The 10250-nt window shown below is 40.6% G+C and overlaps 1 pseudogene; it reads right to left on the bottom strand.

Annotated features, from left to right (window-relative positions):
• Window positions 1-319: 319 nt before the first annotated feature.
• Window positions 320-4125, bottom strand: LOC133072890 (large ribosomal subunit protein uL18-like; annotated as a pseudogene).
• Between the last annotated feature and the right edge of the window lie 6125 nt (window positions 4126-10250).

Genomic DNA, 10250 nt, shown 5'->3' with positions numbered 1-10250 from the left:
CTGGGTCAGAAGATCCCCTGGAGAAGGGAATGGCTACCCACTCCAGTATTTTTGCCCGGAGAAGCCCATGGACAGAAGAGCCTGATGGACTACAGTCCATGGGGTCACAAAGAGTCAGACACAACTGAGCAACTAATACTTTCACACTTTGAAAGATAGTAAGACGTGCTTGTAAGGAAGCTCAGCCTACAGTTATTTTTAAGAAAAAATGTTTTTCAATTTACCTGGTTAAAATTCTGCTTATTTTTTTAGCCTTGTGCAATAACTTTATTATTGACTTTATCTGAAAACTCTTGATAGAAAACTGTGGTTTGGTTTATCAACTCTCAGCAGCCCGTTCCTGAGCTCTAAGGAAACTTCCCTTCTTCTGAACTACTCAATCTTTCTTCTGAACAACTGACATTTTGGAAATGTTCTACCTCTTCTTTTTAACATTTTTTCTTAGGCTTCTTCTCATCCACTGGATCCTCTCATATTGCAGGGTGAGCTTTCTTATGCTTTTCCTCCATCATGTCTGCAGTACATTGTTCTCTACATATTGAGAGAACTGTTTCTTTTTTTAGTTCCTTCTTCTTTTATTTTTTTTTCATTTATTTTTATTAGTTGGAAGCTAATTACTTTACAATATTGTAGTGGTTTTTGTCATACATTGAAATGAATCAGCCATGGATTTACATGTGTTCCCCATCCCGATCCCCCCTCCCACCTCCCTCTCCATCCCATCCCTCTGGGTCTTCCCAGTGCACCAGCCCTGAGCACTTGTCTCATGCATCCAACCTGGGCTGGTGATCTGTTTAAGAGAACTGTTTCTTGTAAGCATCCTCATCTTCTTCATTCAGCTAACACATATAAATTGCAGTATTCTTCCCCATGATGTGTTTTTGGTGTCCCTCAGCACTGAATTCTTTGCTTTCTGAACCATAAACAGGCAACCACATGGTACTATGAGGGATAGACAAGCCTCCATCGACAGCTCCCTTCCAGGCCCCCAAAACTTTTTTTCCAGTAGTAGTCCTGGCAAACCAGTCAATCCTAAAGGAGATCAACCCTGAGTATTCATTGGAAGGACTGATGCTGAAGCTAAAGCTCCAATAGTTTGGCCACCTGATGTGAAGAGTCAACTCTTTGGAAAAGACACTGATGCGGGGAAAGACTGAGTGCAGAAGGAGAAGAGGGTAGCAGAGAATCAGATGGTTAGATAGCATCACCAACTCAACAGACATGAATTTGAGCAAACTCCAGGAAACAGTGGAGGACACAGGAGCCTGACGTGCTGCAGTCCACGGGGTTGCAAAGAGTCGGACATGACTTAGCAACTGAACAACAGCAGTCCTGGCAAGCTCTGCATCCAAATAACACATGAAGACACCAGACTGACCATCAATGTTTTCCATATTGTATTCATCTCTAGTCACCTCGACATGGCCTTCATAAAGCTTGTCCACACCAAACCTATTAAGAAGCCTGCTGGCCAGCAGCAAGTCACTACAATATGCTGCGGCATCATTTGTCAGGTCAGCCTTCACACCATACGTTGGGAGTTCGTGAGCATAAACTGCACAAGCTATCATATCTCCTTCTATATGGGCCTAAGCAATCTGACAAATGATATCCTTGTTGGTTACATGAACAATCATTCTATATTTGCATATATTATACATATTTTTATCTTGGATTACCAATTGTTTTGAGCAGTTTTGCCCTCTCTCCATCTTCTGAATTTAACTTGGTATCTCTTGAAGTAGGGCTTCCTAGGTGGGTCAGTGGTAAAGAATCTGCCTGCCAATGCAGGAGATGTGCGTTCAAACCCTGGGTTGGGAAGATTCCCTGGAGAAGGAAATGGCAACCCATTCCAGTATTCTTTTTTTTTTTTTTTTTTTTTAGTTGGAGGCTAATTACTTCACAACATTTCAGTGGGTTTTGTCATACACTGATATGAATCAGCCATAGATTTACACATATTCCCCATCCCGATCCCCCCTCCCACCTCCCTCTCCACCCGATTCCTCTGAGTCTTCCCAGTGCACAGTATTCTTACCTGGAAAATCCCATGGACAGAGAAGCTTGGTGGTTGCATGTGGTTGCAAAGAGTTGGACACAACTGAGTGACTGAGCACACACTTGGTGGTTGTGGTGGTTTAGTCGCTAAGTCGTGTCCGACTCTTGCGACACCATAGACTGTAGCCTTCCAGGCTCCTCTGTCCGTGGGATTTTCCAGGCAAGAATACTGGAGTGGGTTGCTCCTCCCTTCTCCAGGGGATCTTCCTGACTCAGAAACTGAACCCAGGTCTCCTGCACCACAGGCAGATTCTTTACCAACTGAGCTATGAGGGAAGCCCAAGCACAGTCTTTTTTATTATTTTTTTCATTTATTTTTATTAGTTGGAGGCTAATTATTTCACAACATTGCAGTGGGTTTTGTCATACATTGACATGAATCAGCCATGGAGTTACATGTATTCCCCATCCCGATCCCCCCTCCCACCTCCCTCTCCACCCGATTCCTCTGGGTCTTCCCAGTGCACCAGGCCCGAGCACTTGTCTCATGCATCCCGCCTGGGCTGGTGATCTGTTTCACTATAGATAGATAATATACATGCTGTTCTCTTGAAACATCCCACCCTCGCCTTCTCCCACAGAGTCCAAAAGTCTGTTCTGTACATCTGTGTCTCTTTTTCTGTTTTGCATATAGGGTTATCATTACCATCTTTCTAAATTCCATATATATGTGTTAGTATGCTGTAATGATCTTTATCTTTCTGGCTTACTTCACTCTGTATAATGGGCTCCAGTTTCATCCATCTCATTAGAACTGATTCAAATGAATTCTTTTTAATGGCTGAGTAATATTCCATTGTGTATATGTACCACAGCTTCCTTATCCATTCGTCTGCTGATGGGCATCTAGGTTGCTTCCATGTCCTGGCTATTATAAACAGTGCTGCGATGAACATTGGGGTGCACGTGTCTCTTTCAGATCTGGTTTCCTCGGTGTGTATGCCCAGAAGTGGGATTGCTGGGTCATATGGCAGTTCTATTTCCAGTTTTTTAAGGAATCTCCACACTGTTCTCCATAGTGGCTGTACTAGTCTGCATTCCCACCAATAGTGTAAGAGGGTTCCCTTTTCTCCACACCCTCTCCAGCATTTATTGCTTGTAGACTTTTGGATAGCAGCCATCCTGACTGGCGTGTAATGGTACCTCATTGTGGTTTTGATTTGCATTTCTCTGATAATGAGTGATGTTGAGCATCTTTTCATGTGTTTGTTAGCCATCTGTATGTCTTCTTTGGAGAAATGTCTGTTTAGTTCTTTGGCCCATTTTTTGATTGGGTCATTTATTTTTCTGGAATTGAGCTGCAGGAGTTGCTTGTATATTTTTGAGATTAATCCTTTGTCTGTTGCTTCATTTGCTATTTTTTTCTCCCAATCTGAGGGCTGTCTTTTCACCTTAATTATAGTTTCCTTTGTAGTGCAAAAGCTTTTAAATTTCATTAGGTCCCATCTGTTTATTTTTGCTTTTATTTCCAATATTCTGGGAGGTGGGTCATAGAGGATCTTGCTGTGGTTTATGTCGGAGAGTGTTTTGCCTATGTTCTCCTCTAGGAGTTTTATAGTTTCTGGTCTTACATTTAGATCTTTAATCCATTTTGAGTTTATTTTTGTGTATGGTGTTAGAAAGTGTTCTAGTTTCATTCTTTTACAAGTGGTTGACCAGTTTTCCCAGCACCACTTGTTAAAGAGGTTGTCTTTTTTCCATTGTATATCCTTGCCTCCTTTGTCAAAGATAAGGTGTCCATAGGTTCGTGGATTTATCTCTGGGCTTTCTATTCTGTTCCATTGATCTATATTTCTGTCTTTGTGCCAGTACCATACTGTCTTGATGACTGTGGCTTTGTAGTAGAGTCTGAAGTCAGGCAGGTTGATTCCTCCAGTTCCATTCTTCTTTCTCAAGATTACTTTGGCTATTCGAGGTTTTTTGTATTTCCATACAAATTGTGAAATTATTTGTTCTAGTTCTGTGAAAAATACCATTGGTAGCTTGATAGGGATTGCATTGAATCTATAGATTGTCAAGCACAGTCTTGAAGTAGGTCTTATGCTTGACAACTTTGATAAACCCCATTCTGCAAGTCAGAGCACCAAGTCCGTGGCTTGCCACAGAGCTGCAGAATTAGCACAGCTCTGGGGGCGGTCAGGGGGGAGCAAATTCTGCTTACATTTTAAGGCCAAAGGTTATTGTTGAAATCTGGCCTCAGTACACAGGTAATGGCTTAAATCTTAGAGACAGAGCTCTGTGTGAAGTAGAAAGAAACAGCTTTATGGCTTTGTCAGGCAAAGGGGGGCCATAGTGGACCGATGCCCTTAAGACTGTGTGTTCCACCCCTGAGTGGGTAGTGAGGAGTCTTCCAGTGCTGAAGGTGTAGGGTATGATCAGTTTGTAGACATTCTTCTGATGGTTGGTGCTGAGGTAATTGGGAGTCAACATCAACCTTCTGGTTCCAACCAGTCTGGGGTCCACGTGCTTGTGGGCAGTATACAGGTAACTTCTTTCACTTGATGAGGGTTTCAGTGTCTGCAAGGCAGCTCAGCAGACATGGTTCAGAATATTATCTACAGTCCTTGAGGAAGAACTAAAGGTCCTTGACTTTGCTTAATAGCTAAGTATTATTATTTGGTCTTGCTTGACTATTTTCCTTTCTTTCTGCATTTTCTTATTTCTCTGATTAAGTTTATCCTTTGACTAAGGTTTTTCTGCAGACAAAAGGCAGGTGGAGGACATGGGTGGGGGGTCTATTCTGAGAAGGCCGCCTAGGGTCCTGCTCCATTACAAGGTCAGTAGCTCACCTGAGCACTTACACTCGACACATGTACACACCACAGCTGCCTTAATTCTTGGTTAGTAGCAGTTATGACAAGAGAACATAATGGTTTTAGAGGATGTGCTTGATCCCTTTAGTCTTGTTCACTTGTAAATGAGAGCGCAAAAACTTGATTGAATTCATTTTCATACACTCAGTGCCTACCACAGAGCGGGGACTCCATATTTGTTGAACTGAAGCCTCCTCTTTACTGTATTATATGATGAGAATGAGGCTAAATCTTCCAAAAATACTTGGTTTTAAGGGAAATTACACCAGAGAGGCTGGTAAAAGTCACTGCAGTCATCAAACTAATAACAAGTGATTCAAACACAGTATTTCCTTTAGCAATTTTAAAAAGACTTCACCATTTAGTTGAATTCATTCAAACCTAAGTTACCTTTTGGGAGCAATAACAAAAATAGAAACATTTTGATAGATTTATAGATCATAATATCATCTTAATGTGTGAAATCAGAAGGAACATTAAAACAAAATCAGCACCACCATTTCATATCTGAAATTTTTCATACTGTCTGGAGTAAAATTCTCTAATGCATTGTTTAAATTTTTCACATGTATAAGTAAAATTGTAGATAATACAAAAATCCATGTGCTTGTTCTGTAAAAATGCTTAGGGATGTTTATTGTGGAATGAGGCAAATATACAAAATATAAAAGCTTTTGAATTATTATTTAATTACTTATCTGATGCTCTTTTTTGTCCTTAAATGGCTCAGCAGTGATTTAGAAAACAAAGCAAACTTGTACCAGTCAGTGGTTTATTAATAGTGATGCTGTCCATTCTAAGATTTCAAGTACAGGTTTCCCCCACTGTCCACAGTTAGAGGGTTCCTATGAAACCTTTTGTAAGTTAAACTGGCCTCAAGAGAAGAAGGAATTACCTCTGGGAAGATCTTGTTAAGAGATGCACAAAATAAATCAAAATAAAGCACAAGTGCATACAGATACAGTTTAGAGCTAAGGCAGCTTGATGCTAAGGTGCGGAGTATAATTTCTGGGGAAGGAGCTTGCCAGGGCCATTCTGCCTGCTCCGGGTATGTGCTGCCTCTATAATGGCTTGCTGCAGAATGAACTCTGAACGCTTTTTTGCTTTTAGCCTTTTTTTTCCATAACGGTGAAAATCCTCTTCAAATTTCTCAGATACTGAACATAGGTGCCAATGTAGGTCTTTCATAAAAGGAAAGTGGTGTAAAGTGAACTTTCAAAAAATGAGGAATACCTGTATTAATATCTCAAGAAATTCAGTCACCCTGAAATGACATTTTCCATTGCAATGGGTTCTAGCTACAATAGCATGATCATCTTCAACTTTTCTGAGAGGATTTTCAACCATCCTCAGAGTTCATTTTATTATGAAAATGCCCTTTGATATCCAGAGATTGGAAAGCATCACATGGAAACCTGATTCACAGATGGGATCAATAATTTTGTATGGGTTGAACACCTGTTGAATAGAGATGATCAGGTTGAATTGGTTCACTATCACTTGATTGCTGTTATTGTTTAGTCACTAAGTCATGTCTGACTCTTTTGTGACCCCATGGACTGTAGCCCACCAGGCTCCTATGTTCATGGGATTTCCCAGGCAAGAACTGGAGTGGGTTGCCATTTCCTTCTCCAGGGCATCTTCCTGATCCAGGGATCAAACCCACATCTTCTGCATTGCAGGTAGATTCTTTACCACTGAGCCACCAGGGAAGCCCCCATAATTTGCTTACCTCTCCCAAATTAATAGGCCTTTATTAGTCCTGTTTAATAAAACCCTTGCAAGGGACTTCCCTGCTGGTATGGTGGTAAAGAATCTATTTACCAGGCCAGATGAAGACCTTTAAAGTCCCTGAGTACAATGAAGATGATTATGTATAGCCATGTGATATAAAAATTGAAAACAGTACTAAGTGACAAAATATTTTTAATGTAATTTTCTCAGAATTTCACTAAATTTAAAAATACATAAGTCAATACTAAAATATCTTTTTTATTCTAAAAAAAAAAAAAAAAAAAAAAGAGTCAATCAATGCAGGGGACACAGGTACATCCTTAGTCCAGGAACTAAGATCCCACATGCCATGGAGCAACTAAGCCTGTGTACCACAACTACTGAGCCTCTGTGCTCTAGAGCCTATGTTCCATAACAAGAGGAGCTTCCACAATGAGAAGCCTGTGAACCACAACTAGAGAGTAGCCCCTGCTTCCTACAGCTAGAGAAAGCCATGCCCTGCAAATAAGACTCAGCATAATCAAAAATAAATAAATAAATAATAATAATAAACTTGAAGAGATCTCTAGTCTTTTGCATTCTACTGTTTTCCTCTATTTCTTTGCACTGATCACTGAGGAAGGCTTTCTTATCTCTCCTTGCTCTTCTTTGGAACTCTGCATTCAGATGGGTATATCTTTCCCTTTCTCCTTTGCCTTTAGCTTCTCTTCTTTTCAAAGCTATTTGGAAGGCCTCTTCAGACAACCATTTTGCCTTTTTTGCATTTCTTTTTCTTGGGGATGGTCTTGATCATTGCCTCCTGTACAATGTCAAGAACCTCCATTCATAGTTCTTCAGGCACTCTGTCTATCAGATCTAATCCCTTGAATCTATTTGTCATTTCCACTGTATAATAGTAAGGGACTTGATTTAGATCATACCTGAATGGTCTAGTGCTTTTCCCTACTTTCTTCAATTTAAGTCTCAGTTTGGCAATAAGGAGTTCATGATCTACACCACAGTCAACTCCTGGTCTTGTTTTTGCTGACTGTACAGAGTTTCTCCATCTTTGGCTACAAAGAAAATTAGAAATACCGAGGGAACATTTCTTGCAAAGATGGGCACAATAAAGAACAGAAATGGTATGGACCTAACAGAAGCAGAAGATATTAAAAAGAGGTGGCAAGAATACACAGAAGAACTATACAAAAAAAGATGTTCATGACTCAGATAACCATGGTGGTGTGATTACTCAACTAGAGCCAGAAATCCTGGAATGCAAAGCCAAGTGGGCCTTAGGAATCATCACCATGAACAAAGCTAGTGAAGGTGATGGAATTCCAATTGAGCTATTTCCAATCCTAAAAGATGATGCTGTGGAAGTGCTGAATATGCCAGCAAATTTGGAAAAGTCAGCAGTGGCCACAGGACTGGAAAAGGTCAGTTTTCATTCCAATCCCAAAGAAAGGCAATGCCGAAGAATGCTCAAACTACTGCACAATTGCACTCATCTCACCCACTAGCAAAGTAATGCTCAAAATTCTCCAGGCCAGACTTCAACAGTACATGAACCGTGAACTTCCAGATGTTCAAGCTGGATTTAGAAAAGGCATAGGAACCAGAGATCAAATTGCCAACATCCATTGGATCATCGAAAAAGCAAGAGAATTCCAGAAAAACATCTACTTCTGCTTTATTGATTACGCCAAAACCTTTGACTGTGTAGATCAGAACAAACTGTGGAAAATTCTTCAACAAACGGGAATACCAGACCACCTTACCTGCCTCCTGAGAAATCTATGTGCAGGTCGAGAAGCAACAGTTTGAACCAGAGATGGTTCCAAACAGACTGGTTCCAAATAGGAAAAGGTGTACATCAAGGCTGTATATTGTCACCCTGCTTATTTAACTTATATGCAGAGTACATCATGTGAAATGCAGAGTTGGATGAAGCACAAGCTGGAATCAAGATTGCTGGGAGAAATAGCAATAACCTCAGATATGCAGATGACACCACCCTTATGGCAGAAAGTGAAGAAGAACTAAAGAGCGTCTTTATGAAAGTGAAAGACAGTGAAAAAGCTGGCTTAAAACTCAACATTCAGAAAACTAAGATCATGGCATCTGGTCCCATCACTTCATGAGAAATAGATGGGGAAACAATGGAAACAAGTGACGGACTTTATTTCTGGGGCTCCAAAATCACTGCAGATGGTGACTGCAGCCATGAAATTAAAAGACACTTGCTCCTTGGAAGAAAAGCTATGACCAACCTAGACAGCATATTAAAAAGCAGAGACATTACTTTGCCAACAAAGGTCCATCTAGTCAAAGCTATAGTTTTTCCAGTAGTCATGTATGGATGTGAGAGTTGGGCTATAAAGAACACTTAGAGCCAAAAAATTGATGCTTTTAAACTGTGGTGTTGTAAAAGACTCTTGAAAGTCCCTTGGACTGCAAGGAGATCCAACCAGTCTATCCTAAAGGAAATCAGTCCTGAATATTCATTGGAAGGACTGATGCTGAAGCTGAAACTCCAATACTTTGGTTACCTGATGTGAAGAACTGACTCATTGGAAAAGACCCTGATGCTGGGCAAGATTGAAAGTGAGAGGAAAAGGGGACAACAGAGGATGAGATGGTTGGATGTCATCACTGACTCGATGGACATGAGTTTGAGTAAGCTCCGGGAGTTAGTGAAGAACAGGGAAGCCTGGCATGCTGCAGTCCATGGGGTTGCAAAGAGTCGGACATGCCTGAGCGACTGAACTGAACTGAACTGAGTAATAACCTTGCAACAAAGTCGTTGTGTGTATCAGAAGAAGGGTAACGTTAAAATTTACTTGTATTTTATGTATATATATATTTCCAAGAGATATATGAGGACATATGCACCAAGACATGTAAAAGATATTCACAGCAGCATTATTCATAATATCCCCAAAGTGAACATTACAGAAAAACACCAAGAGTGGCGTGCATAAACAGTGCCTGAGCCATACAAGAGAATACTCTCGAGCCATGAAAAAGAAGCCAGCTTCAGCTATGCCCAACAACATGAATGGATCTCCAAAACATGATGTGGAAAAAGTCAAGACAGACACAAAAGAATGCCCCCTGTTCATCATTTAATTAAAGTTCAAAAACAGACAAAATAAACTATACTAATTCAAAACAGTGATAACTTCTAGGTAAGAGTCACCTGGAGGGGAAGGGAACTGGTAATGTTCTGCTGATTTAGGTGAGGTTACAGAGATAGTGACTTTGTTTTATAGCCTACTTTTTTTTACTTTTATGTGCTATTTTACTAACTTTTCTGAAACTGAAAAAATGCACTGGCAAATACATTTTTTTCTGAATGCACTGAATTTATCTATATTCTGAGTAGGTTATCCTTATATATGGATTGTAGGGCTTCCCAGGTGACCCAGATGGTAAAGAATCTTCCTGCACTGTGGAAGACCCAGGTTCCATCCCTGGGTCAGGAAGATCCCCTGGAGGAGGGCGCGAAAATCTTCCCCAGTATTCTTGCCTGGAGAATCCCATGGACAGAGGAGCCTGGTGGGCTACAGTCCATGGGATCACAAAGAATCAGACACGACCTAGTGACAAGAACAAAGGAAACAAGAACACAGGAAGTTGATAATATGATAATCCTGGTTGCCT

The sequence above is a fragment of the Dama dama genome, chromosome 18 (assembly GCF_033118175.1).
Source record: "Dama dama isolate Ldn47 chromosome 18, ASM3311817v1, whole genome shotgun sequence".
In the NCBI taxonomy this organism is placed as follows: Eukaryota; Metazoa; Chordata; class Mammalia; order Artiodactyla; family Cervidae; genus Dama; species Dama dama.
This window is presented reverse-complemented; position numbering and strand designations above follow the sequence as displayed.